A 13,227-nucleotide genomic window follows, 5' to 3' on the forward strand; every position below is an offset into this window, starting at 1 on the left:
ATTGGACGTATATATATAATATATACACATACATACACCCTCTTTATATTTCCAAATACAATACGAGGAAGTGTAAAATGAATGATTTTAATTATCAGTCGCGTCGTATTGTCGTATCTCTGCATCTCTCTGATATTATTCAATTTAATATTCGAATATATATAATGAATAATGAAAGATGCTCATAAACATAAAATAAGATACGCGCATCAAAAAATATTAAATTAATATAATACACGGGAAAAAACGGTTATATTAAAGTATCTCAAAAATTTAGCTAGATACAAATTTGAAAATAATTATGTTGGATCATAAAAATAATTATGTAAGACGCTCAGATATGATATAATGCTGCAAAAAGTTCTGACATTTCCGGCTCGCGCGAGCGTCCAATATAATTATTTCAACGGTCCAACATAATTACTTTCAAGCTTGTTAGCAGTATTTAGCTTATATACTTCAACAAAACCGTGTCTTTTCTGCATATACATACGAATAGTGGCGCGTAAATTGGCGTATATCAGACGAGCAAAACTTCGCGCTGTAGGCTCGAATCGATCGTCGATCAGGACTCGCAACCACGTTCAGTAGAGATCCGCGAGACGTCGCTAGAGTCGCTAGAGTTGTCGCGGACGCGGCGGTCTTCGCGCACGGCACATATCGTCTGACAACAAATCGTCTCGCTGCGATAATCAAGTATACATATTTCCGCCTAAAAATTGCTGCAAAATGCGAAAGGAAGTAACGTAAGCACGCTGCATTGAAGGAGTTAACTCCGCACGGCCGGAATATCTGCCATGACCGTTTTTGCGTCGCGACTGTATCGCGCGACGCGACGCTTCGAGCATCAAAGCTAACAACAGCCGTGCGTTTGAATTCGTAACGAATGCACCGTGCGTACGGCCGCGGCCGAGTGCATTCAACGCGCGCGTATCTCGCCGTGCCCGCGTTTTTCTATATCCGTGTTCCCCGCGTCGGTTTCCGCGCCGGTTTCCGCGTTCGTCGGACGAGTATTATTTGATAAGGGATTTATGGCGGCTGTCGCAGCATCGCGATCGCCGCGGATTCGGCGGAGCCTGGTGGAACGACAATATGTAGCGATCGGTAAGTGAAAAGTCGTGCTATTCATTTTTTTTCCAACTCGACGTCCGACATTCATTTGGGATTGTTTATTAAAGAACGCGATGTTATTCGGGATTATTGAGCTAGCATATTCGATTTTAAGCGAAGCTTTACTATTCCGCACGTGTTCACAAATTCCACGGAACACGATGACTGACAAAGGAATCCCATGGTAGGTTACGAACCTTGTCACTGCACTCTGTTTATTCACACCTGTGTGCAATATGAGAATTTCTAGCGACATAATAAAAAATTTCTGGAACGATTTATTTTTCTTACAATTTTAATAATTGTTAGTTTTAATATTACCAAGATTTTATTTGGACAAGATGAATTATAAGATATTTTAGTCAATTTTAGTGTTATGGAATAATAAAATATTTTTCATATAAATGAATTGATCGACTAAAAGATTTTTCTACAATAACGAATAAATTTTGGCAATGCCTCCTATTCAGCATGATTGATGCCTAACTGTCGAACTATCATTTTTGAATTGTATAATTTCGTGAGGCAATCCAGACAGCATGTTCAAAATCGAAATGTAAGATGTTTCAAAGATACCTTTAAAATGTTTTACGCTCCGATTTTGACACGTGTATTGTTTGGAAATTATATTTGTTCCAGCAATCGATTATTATTTGGTACGCCTAGTATGAACAAAGCGCGAATTTTCCATATTTATTATATACGAAATAAAATCGATAGTCGTTTTGTGCTTTTAACCGAGTCAAGTAAACGAGCGCGAACGAGTACGAATCCACGATGTTGTTCGTATTGAGAGCGTCCCGTTTACCACGTGGCTATTGACCATAACTATTCATAGAGACCGCTTGTTTGGAATTTTTCCATTGGGCCAACGAAACAGAAGGTTCTGCGTTGACTTTGCTATAATCGGTAACGTGAACAATCGGAATGCCATTCATTCGCAAAAAGAAACGGTTTTGTGACAGATTTGTCCAAAAATTTAATTATTTGAAAATAATTATGTTAGACCATCAAAATAATTATATTGAACGCACATTATGAAGATATAATGCTGCAAAAGCTTTTGAAATTCTAGCAACCAGTTTAATTTAAGCGTCCTACATAATTACATATTTTGACTGTCATTATTTTTAGATTTGTATTTACATAAATCTAGTTAAATTTTTAGATATTTTAGCACAAAACCGTTCTTTCCATGTTCGCTTTTTCTGAAGCAAGACGTTTACTCGTTCGCGCTCGTTTGATTCGTTCGGATCCAGTTTTATACACGCGACTACACAATTGATAATATCAAAAATATTTTCGTATTCGAACAGATAGAAGTGTATTTCCGGTTTCTCGTCGTAGGACGGGAAGTGAATAACCAAAACGGGAAGCATTTTCGTGGGGAAAAAAGAAAGTAGCGTGGAAACAAGATTTCGTTTCGGCTATCGAATTTTTACAATCGCGCAAAACCTGTTTACGGCAAGCATCGCGCTGTCGAATCGAATCTCGCTTATTTTCCGGCTTTCAGCCGCTAGCACGGCTTTATTAACCGACTAACGTCGAAAACAGTATTAACAAATAAATTGTTCGAATACTGTTTGATTCATTTTACAAAGAATCAATAAAGGGATAGCTTTTCAGGTCTTTTATACTGGTATAAATTAATATGTATAAAACCCATACTAATTGGGATTAAACTGATTAATTGATTAACTAATAGAGCTAAAGAAAAAGTCAGATTCAGAACATAAAGTATTCTTGCAAATATTTTTCAATATATATATATTACAATATACAAAAGCATGCAAAATATTAAAATTATAATGAAAACTTTTATTCTTGTAAACTGATTCTGTATCATAATGGATATTCATATAACATTGATATCGGATTAATATCTCTCATAGAGAATACATATGTTATATTTTAATTAATGAAACATGAATATTACTGGATTCCGTAGCCTATTCGAGAAAAATATCTCACAAGCGCTCGTCACGATTGCATATAGAGGAGATTTCAGAAGTGAATTGCATTTGGCTCACGTAATTAGTGAGTCAAGTTCGGCGTGCGGGATCCCGTTCGTTTCGGCAGGATTCAACGGTGTACCGCTTGCTACATTGCACGTGTTGTTTATGACATTACTGTTGTTATCGACGCACGCCGAAAGATTCGGCGTACACGCGAATACGCGATACGCTCAAATAGCTCGATCGAACTAATTTCCTCTGCTCTAATTCCCGCGGAAAGAGAGAACGAAATTTTTCGATGTTATCGCTGTAATCGCAGCCTTTACAATCGTTTGAACTAATTCGCCGTGAACTGCTTTATGCGGGATTAATTAGCTTGACGATGTGCACAGAGAGGGATCACCGAAGTCTCAAGTTTTGAACACTGAATATATCTGCGCGTAAGCATCATGCTAAAATTCCATTGAGACTCGTTCGAAAATGAATTAGATTACGCAAATGAAAAGATCTTATTATTTATTTGCCAATGAATCTCGAAACACAATAAAGCTTTTTCTTCTTCAATCGCGTGTAACTCGAACTCTATTAATTCTCCATATTTTCGATAAGGTGCTTCAATAAAAACAAATAACGCTCCGTGCATCAAACGCTTGTTGCGCAAGTTTCGCGATAAAGGTAACGTATCGCTCGTAAATTACGCATTGCGGATTTTACGAGAAAGGACTCTCTGATCAGAGGAAGCGTCGAAAGACGGTCGCACATCATCCGACCGTTCGTAAACAGTTTACGGATGCATGCGCTGCGATGCGCGTTTAACGCGGGTAAACGCGTAACACGCTGAATCACGAACAAAGGGTAATAGGCGCTCGTAAACGCGAATATATTAACAGGGTCCGGGGCGATTCAATTTACCGCGGGGCGCGTCTCGCGACCCAAAATTGGATCTCTCAGTGTCGACGCGTGTCGATCCTCCCGGGTCCGGTCCCTCTCCGTACACCCGGAGCTCTCTCTCGTTTCCGCCGAGACCGGCATCTTCGCGTCGCGGAACCGCGACGACACCGGACATCGGCCACGGGTGCACAAACAAGCGTATATACACACGCTGGAGGGGAACTTACATCAACGACGACGGTCCGGCGGCCCGCGTGTATCTGTTAGTCCGCACCTTCGCCACGAGCTAGGCGAAGTATCAACAGGTGCTGTCAGTCGGTTGTTTCGCTTAATCGGTTTCTATTCTGCCCGAGACTTCTAAGCTCCGCTTGGCAATCGTGGTACCCTCCCTGGGGGAATCTTAGACGTTTCCCGTTCTACGCCATTTGCGTAGCCGACCTTGCACCCCGTCTCCCCCTCCCCTCCCGTTAAGGCTACAAATCGCGCTTAACCGATTACGAGGAAAAGCTGCAGCGGTCCTCGGGATTGCAGGCGAGATTCTAGCGCGACGTAATCGTCACGGTGTACAATGTGTAATTTAACGTTTCGAGCTATTTTCTACAATTTAAGTCTTATTGTTAGAACGGTAATTGGATAAAGCTATATATGTCAAAAATTCGTCGTCTCTTTTTAGGAGGAGGAAATAAATCTTTAACTACCATCCACCGAGTCTGCTCTTACCTATTTTTTCTTTTTTTTAGAGCGCCCGATTTGGACGCTCTTTCCCGCGTGTATTGCCAAGTCAATTTTATACCGCTCGAGTCACATGTAATTGAAGATACGTCTCTACAGCAAAATGAAATAATAGAACGCATCGTAAGCGGTCGGCAATGAGATAAGTTTGGCGTTCATTCCGCTCGCCAGCGCCAAGCCCATTCCGAGATTGAATCCCACAAAACTGACTGCGTCACGGTGTTATAATTAATTTATAATACCTCTAATTGCGCGGACCATGTCGGATGTGGCTGTCCCGGCATTTAATTTGCTCGCTAATTAAACAGGCTGCATCCCTCCCCCCTCCCTCTCTCCTCCGTTGGAGTCCAACGTGCGACCATTCCGCGCTTCTCGTTCTTCCTTCCCCTCTCCTTGCAACCCGCCGCAGGGTCGCGCTATACTTTGAATTACTCTTCCAAAAAGCTCGGTGCAACGCAGAGAGATGCAAGTGCTTGCACTCCATTTCGCATCTGCGTGCAGGAACGTGCAGCGAGACACAAGCGGAAAGATGAGGCGGCAATCGAAAAAAGTTTCGAGATATTATTTTTTACTCTCTTTTCTGTCTCTCTCTCTCTGCATTACGCCGTCACTATTGCAAATACGATCTGAGTTTCTTATTTAGCTCGAGTCTCATGAATATTTCTCATTTCTACCGACAAGATTACGTAAAAGCGATTCTATCTTATATCGCTGCGGATATGCTGTTGCAGCTTGCCCGCTGTCACGTTTTCTCACACCTGCAGTCCATTACATCTTCCGATGATTCGTGAGGCATTTCGATTCGTGCTTTCACCACTACGTGTCCAGCATAGCTTTCGCGGGGTAGACGCAATATGTTGGTAAAATTGCAGTCGTCTAAGATGTTACATCGGGCACGAAAATAGCGCACGCGTCTCGAGCTTAAAAAACTCGCCGCTTTTATGGAATACTAAAATGTAACTTTGTAATTAAATAGACTTTATCTGTAATATGAGTTCGCGGAACGTGCGAACGCGCCTATTTTATCATATTATATATAAATTATCCGCATTAACGCGCGATTTTTATGCGTACATGCGTACGTGCGTGCGTGCGTGCGTGCGTGTGTGCGTGCGTGGACGGATCGACGTTGCGCCCTCCGGGTCTGATATCGCAATTGCCGTTGTACCGGAGAGTGTAATCATTTCATACGACGCGTAATCATTTTACGAGCGCTATTAGCACATTATGCAATTATTACGGAAGTCCGGATACGAGCGACCGCGCGCGCTGCGCCCGGGATGATTATCGACAGACAGGTAACGATATGTTGATGGGCCATTGCCGACAGCACACTGTCCGATAATATAACGATATACACCAAGTACCGCTTCGCACGCACGCACCGGGATCGGTTATATATTTTGGTGGGACAATTGGCATGTAAAATGGTAGCCGCACGCCCATTATTGTATTGTACTTACAAAATCAAGTAGAACTTCATTTCGAGCGTGCTCGACGTATCCGACATTGTATACGAACTTGTATACGCTCATGGCCTGATCCATTAACATTTGCATCGATTTATTGTATCGTTCCAAATGGGAATGGCGAATTGATGCAAATGTTAAACCTTTCTGCGTGCGTCCCCCGTGTTACGATTTTAAATGCCGTTTTTTGACATCAATCTCGGGACGTTCCTCTCCGTGAACGTTGTACTCATTATGTAAGTACTTTATATCAAACGGTTTTGTATTAAAAGTCAGGTGTATGCAAACTGCAGCGTGAAACAAACAAATATCAGATAGTAAATACTTTAACGCAGAAACGAGTAGCGGAATCGCGAAGCGTGAAAATTCACGTCAAATAAGGAAAAAAATCTGTAACTTTTGTTCACGGAGAATGGCTCGTTCGCGCGCGATCAGGGAATCGACGGTAAATCGGTGAAGCGTGACGTGTCTCAGGAAAAATGATGAAGTATTTAATATAAAGTTAATGTAGCTCGCGAGAACGGAACACTTGATCGATGCTGGTCATCAATCAGTCTTATATCTATCTTGGGCAAATGTGTAGTCATTGATTCTGTTATGTTTTATAAGTTTTCGCGGTATGGTACACGTAAAAAGAGAAAACAGTAATAGCTGCAAAATACTTGCAGTTACCTATACAATTGCGCGAATTAAAGTTAGAAATTTCTTAAATAGAAAAATATACGAGATACGTCAATTATCGCATGTTTCCACTCGCGAGTAAATGTAAATTCGGCAAAATTATACAATTTTTTTTATCGTTAAAGGATTGTCGTTGCTTTTAAGATGCCAAGATTTAGACTTGCAAAGTTCAGAAAGGATATGTCAAGAGTATATGTTATAGCATAGAGAGTATAGAGGAGTCGCGATTGCGCCATCGCACCGCATAATTTCGGCAGGCTGAATTTTATATATTTCGATATACGTTCATTTGTTCGCCGGTACGCTGGAATCTGCCACCGATGTGGCGGGATGAAGGGTGCCTGACATCACAGTTATTGCATAATTATGCAAATTACGAGCCCCCCTCCCCTCCCCCCTCCTCGCCGACCTACGATCGCGTGGATGTTTCGATTGGCACAAAAGTATTTGATACATTTGAATACCCCGAGGGCGAAAATATGAAACGGGTTAAATCAAATTTATCCTCTTTCGTGTTGCAACATTACCTGTCATATCCCCGGGTGCAGTGACGTGCCGTACAGTTTGCAGCATGCGAATCAAAATGCGTCATATCCATAGGGCGATAGACCATCGAGTGTCAGTACACTTTGTCGGCATTTAATTTCGGCGGTCTTCAAAGCACCGTGCTTGATATTGCTCTTTTCGCCTTTTACAAATGGTTTGAATCTCGCGAAATATTTCACGTATGCAACTCAAAAAGTGACAAACGATACTTGGTCTACTTTCAATCGCGCAACATGATATTCCATGTTAATAATGGGAAAAAAATATAAAAAAAATTTATGAGCGGACGAGCCTGGGGTAACAATATGCGATACAGCAAATACTTCTCTCCGTTACATCACCATCGAAGGTTCAACGCATTTCCTAACCGTTTCGTCCAAATGCAATAATGCGATACACCGTTGCATCCAGTCCGTCGTAATTGGTATCTGTTATAAATTTAATCGATCCATTGCGCATTCCCTCTGCAATTCAGCGGGCGAATTAACGCGACGTCTAATGACGCGCACGATAGCCTATATCGCGTGAAAACCGCGTGGTACTGCATCCGCGACGGGCATCGCCCCGTGTCGGCGTCCGTGTTTTACGAAGTCGTGAAAGCAAGCACAGGCTCTCACGCGTGGCGAACGAGTGGAAAACTCTCCCGTCGGTGTGGGTCGCCGTCGCGGGTGCCGCAAAGCGGGGGAGTCAGGCCGCGCAAGGGGTTGTAAAGGGGGTGGATGCGTCGGCGTGTTGCGCCGTAGCTTTTGCCGCGGCGCCTGGCAGTCCATTGGCGAAGCCCTAACGAGCAGCGGGCGAGAGCGGAGCATTCCCACGGAAAGATTCATAAGAAACCTAGAGCGTGCGGAAGTGGACGTGCTTTTTTTTTTCGCGCGCGCGTCGATACGCCGTCAATTTTTTTTTCACCCAAGCCGCCGCTCCGGTTCGATTGCCGGTCGCGTTGCCGGTCGCATTTTCGCCGTATCTCACGTCGCGTCGACGGTAAATAAACGTCGTCGCGCAAGTAAACACTATCTTGGTGCGAACTTGAGGCGGCACTGTGAAAAGTGACTCGCGTCGTACGTCGTTCGCGCAGTCGGCCAAAAAAAAAATTTTTTTTTCGAAAAGTCCGGTGCACTCGGATAAATCCTCGATGAACCATTACCGTGAAATTTCAGTGCTTCGGATCTCGGGTCTGTCGGCGACATGTGATCGTGCACGAGAGGAAAAAGAGAGAGAGAGAGAAAGAGGAAGATAAACCACGCGTGAATTAATACGCGATCTCGAATTAATTGCTTTCGTTGTATCGGCTGCTGCGATTCGTGGAGTGATCGAAGGCATATAGTAAGCTGAAGAATTACCGTTTTCTCACTTTCTATTCTCGTTCGTATGCTCGAATGTAATAATTGTAACGCGAATCATCACGTTTTAAGCAAAGCGAATTACAGAATAGCATAAAACATTAAATATATAGGTAGAGAGACTAAATATGTATAGTGTTAGAGAATTTCGCGACGTCGTTCTCACACAATTTCAACGTGTTCATTAGTTTGATCAGATCGCGGAAATTATGCTCGACGAATTTTGTATTTCTCGTGAAATATGACGTGCGATAGCGCGTCACGTTTATCGTGCGCAATATATGAATTGCAAAATTGGACAAAATTATTAATATAACTTATCGCGAAAAGATTTTATAACGTGAGAATAAATGGGTAAAAGATGATCAGTCATCGCGATTGAAATTTTCGTGGCGACGAAACATGCGAGTTTTCCTTTCGGCGTGTGACATCGCGCACGTAATCTTACCGCACAGTTAACCTGTGTCACGTTGTTAGTTTCGGATTAAAAACTATACGCCGGTCACTGTAAAAGTAGGGCACGTCCGGTCCCGCCCTTCGAGGCATTACCTGATCCGGCTGTAGGACAAAGGGGAGATAGATAGAAAAAAAAGAGGAAAAACGAAAAAATGCACACGAAATTACGTGAAAGAGAAAAAGAGATCGTATGGGCTTCATGACGTGATTCGCGCCATCGATTGCGCGATGGAATTGACATTACGAATGCAGAAATTTTCTGCGCCAGACGGCGATAGATTTTTTATGACTTCCGCCGAGGGCTGTGATTTTTTTACGAGGGGCGATAGAGGAGAGAGCTGATCTGTTATTTAAATCCCACGTGATTTTAAATAACGACAGTATATATATATATTTATTGGGGATTTTAGCTGATTATCGATCAGACGATATCGAGCGCGTTTTTTGCATTTTTACAATGCCCAATTCAACTTGATATGTTCCTAGTTAGATCCAATATCAGTTAGTTTAGAGCTACCGTGTGTTTGCAAAGCGTTGATGCTGTAAACAACCGTCAGTGCAGCAGCTCTCGGAAACGCTTAACGTGCTTCGGGCCATTTAGAACGCGAGCGAGGGACTACCACTTACGTAACTGGATAGACGGAGAAATTTCCTTTCTGTTTGTTATCTCCAGCTTGACCGTTATCTTTTTGTAAATACTAAAACGTGTATATACAATTTGTAGCGTCCTCTTTTAGTTTCCAATGGTGTGCGCAAGGCACGTGAAACGTATATATAAACGTTTAACTTACAAAACGGATTGCTCCCCCTCGCAATAAAACTTTCGATAAAAGAACGTAACAATTTGTTCCCAATAAATTCAGCGGACGGTCGCGCGCGCGCGCGCGCGTCAAGAAATTCTCACCCCGTTCCGAGCGACTGACGTGCACGTTCGCGAAATTGCAGATCGGTGGTGCGCAGGAATTGTTTCGACACATCGCGAACTGTGATTCCACGCGAATTACTCCCGGTCGAGCGATACTCCCCTATAGCGTCCAGAGCTCTCGCAGATGTATCGCGTGGAGCAGCAGCCCGGCAGGATACGCGTTCTCTGATCGACCGTGGATGACCATTGCTACTTGAAGCAATATCCCGAAATGCTTGGCGCTGCCGCGGAATAGATTCCGTTTCACGATGATGGCAGCGTTTCGCGCGGGCGAGTCGTAAGTGCGATTCTGGAGGAAGTAGATAATCGTATGATTTAACCGTTTAAGCGGCAATGAGGGAGAATGGGGGATGGGACGAACGGCCGTGTTAGCCACTAACTGCGAGACTCATCTCTTCGCGGCGGAAAGTGTCAATAAGAGGGGAGAAAGAGGGAGAAAGAGAGGGAGAGGAGAGGTGTGATTTTTGACAGAGCCGGCTCCCAGTGAAGCCGCATGAAGAAAAACGAACGGAGTGACTCGACGAAAGAGAGAGAAAAAACTAGAGCGCGGAGGGAAAGAATAAGAGGCGGAAATTCGAGTGGCAGCGCGGATCGACTTGTAGCGCGGTTGTGCAAAGAAGTAAGTATATCAATAGCGATCGATCGATAATTATCATGCCTGTACGCGCAGTTTATTAGCGCGTTTGCGTCCTCCCCTCCTTCCCTCCCCCGCCTGCCCTGTCCTTTGCGCGAAATCGATAACACTGATTTACATATTTTCCGATAACGCCGCATACTTCAACGTGGCGCGTTAGAAGTGTAATCGCATGTAATTATCCTGCGTGCGTGTAACGAGCTCGGGGGACCGCTTCCTGATCGTTTCAATGCTTTTAATTTGCACTCGATTTAAGGCAGCGTTTCGACACGTTAATTTTCCCCGCCGATAGCGATTATCATCGTCAGTTACGCAAATCCGATGAGAAATGCGTATACGTATTTTTCGCATTAATTACACGTAGATGAATATTTAAAATATGATATTTTATTACGTTGCTATTACGCATCTGTGCTTTTAGACTGCAAACAGTAAACAGCTTGTTGTAAACAGTTACAAAGTTACTGAAAATTCTATTAAACGTAATTTCAATATAAATGTATGAAATATAATTATGTTAAATATAATTCCGATCATATATTACATTCATATGCTTCGTTTGAAAATAACTTGCGTGCGTGGGGGAACGCGGTGCTAAAAATTGGCCAATTGACCGAGCGTTTAATTCACCATGCCGTAATAGCGTAATAACGCGGCATTTATTTATATCACTCACTTATATCACTAATAACAGTGAAGAATATCAGACCCTCGGCAGTTATGGAAGATAAAATCGCGATGCAATCGCGATTCTACAATATGGCAACTGTTAAAATAAGTCCGCGCTTCCGAGCCCGACCCCGGTTTTATCGCTCATCCCGATTTTCATTACATTCTTCTTTCTCGTGAAAACATTTTAGCGCGGAAACTAAGACGGGATATCCCGCATAATATCTCGCGATTTGCATTTTCACGCTTGCGGCCGTCTCCACATTAGAGAGGAGAAATACTTTTCTATCTGCATTAATAAACGAGATTTGTGAGAGCCATTCGTTTCAGCGGAACAGACCGTATAATAACACCGACGGGTTATCGCGAACAGATTGAATTTATTCATTGCCACATAACCGTTGCGCAATTGTTTCTTTATATACGCCCGACAGAGTGGACGATACTCGATGGACGGAGTAGTTCCGGTCGAATGGAATTTATCGCTAAATTGAGCGGTAAATTTTCGAGCGATCAGTTATTTTTCTTTCCGCGAAATATTATATAACACTACACCGCGGCCCGACTGTATTTTCGGATAATTAGGAGGGAATTACGTATACAGCTTATTTCGCGCAGGAGGCAGAGATGTGGGGTGTCAGATAAATGCCTGTATTATAATATGATCGTTACGTACGTACGTGACGCGCGCCAAGCCAACTTGCATGCGCGGGATGCCACGCTCGTGCACCACGTAAGGTGAAAACGGGTCAAGAGGATCCCGTCATAAGAAAGTTAATACCGCATATGTCGCAGCGTGGCGCGCGGCGCAAGAACGCGGGCCACTTTTAAATGATAAATTACTTCTAATGGCGTCAGTTTGCTGGCTGGCGCGAACTTTGATGAGTTTTTATCCGCGAGGGTGCGTCTACCGGTGCTCCACCGGAGGGGCCGCGTCTTACGTCTGCTTAATCCCGACGAGCTTAATCTTCGTGACGCCCGATTTTTTGTCACGTCCAATCCTCGTAATCGATACCTGTGCCCGCGCCGGATTCAAATACGGACGAATTCATTTAGCGACACGCGCGGCTGATCCCGTTTTTTTTTTTTATTATTTTATCCTTTTTTTACGATTTCACGTTTACGTGCAACGCTCGTGTTTCACGAAACGACCCAGAGGTGACGTTAATTTAAAGATCTCCGCTAACATTAACGGTTTCCTCAACAATGAATTGCCGTTCGTGTTCCCCTCAACGAATGAATCCCGTCGACGACGCGCGCTACAGGATTCCCTTAACCCGATTTACATCCCGGGTAGCTTAATTGGAGAAGCGGGAAACGTTTACTAGTCTCTATCGCTCTATACTAAATTCCAATCAGCGTTGCGACGACATTCTCACGGTTGCCCACTGTCGCGATTTCATTCTGATCATCGTCTTACCTTTGATAACGCCAAAACGTTACTCCGAATGATTATTTCACGTTTCGGCAACACGCGCAGTCACGTTCAACGTGTCAATGTATCGTCGTTGATATTTCGCTAGACACGTTACATGTCGTGGCATGCCTTGCGGCAATATTTGCACTTTAACGTTCCGGACGATTACAGTAATTGTATATATCGCGACGTGTATCGGTGATGATATTCTCGATGCATATGCGACGGGAAATAATATTTTTCGAAATTGATAAATATTAGGTGACTCGATCAATTATTTAACTGGATCGTTTGATTGCAGCTGCCACGGTCGGCACCAAGTGAAAATCTCACGAATGTAAAAGATCTGTGTGACGATAGCAATAAAATGCAGTCACACATATATATTAATGTTATGCGTAC

At 43.3% G+C, this 13,227-nt stretch overlaps 1 protein-coding gene across 4 annotated transcripts in view; it reads left to right on the forward strand.

Moving 5' to 3' along the window:
• Positions 1-232: 232 nt before the first annotated feature.
• Positions 233-13,227, forward strand: part of LOC105462136 (peroxidasin) — a 120,589-nt gene continuing 107,594 nt past the window's right edge. The window contains exons 1-2 of one of the 4 annotated variants that reach the window (XM_011708756.1): positions 8,153-8,837; positions 10,230-10,724. The gene's annotated coding sequence lies outside the window, so the exon portion shown is untranslated. Of the gene's footprint in view, positions 1,105-8,152; positions 10,725-13,227 lie in introns of those variants that run through there. The other 3 variants (XM_011708820.1, XM_011708884.1, XM_011708698.1) reach the window with 3 other exon arrangements.

This window comes from Wasmannia auropunctata, unplaced genomic scaffold (assembly GCF_000956235.1).
Source record: "Wasmannia auropunctata unplaced genomic scaffold, wasmannia.A_1.0 LD336116.1, whole genome shotgun sequence".
NCBI lineage: Eukaryota > Metazoa > Arthropoda > Insecta > Hymenoptera > Formicidae > Wasmannia > Wasmannia auropunctata.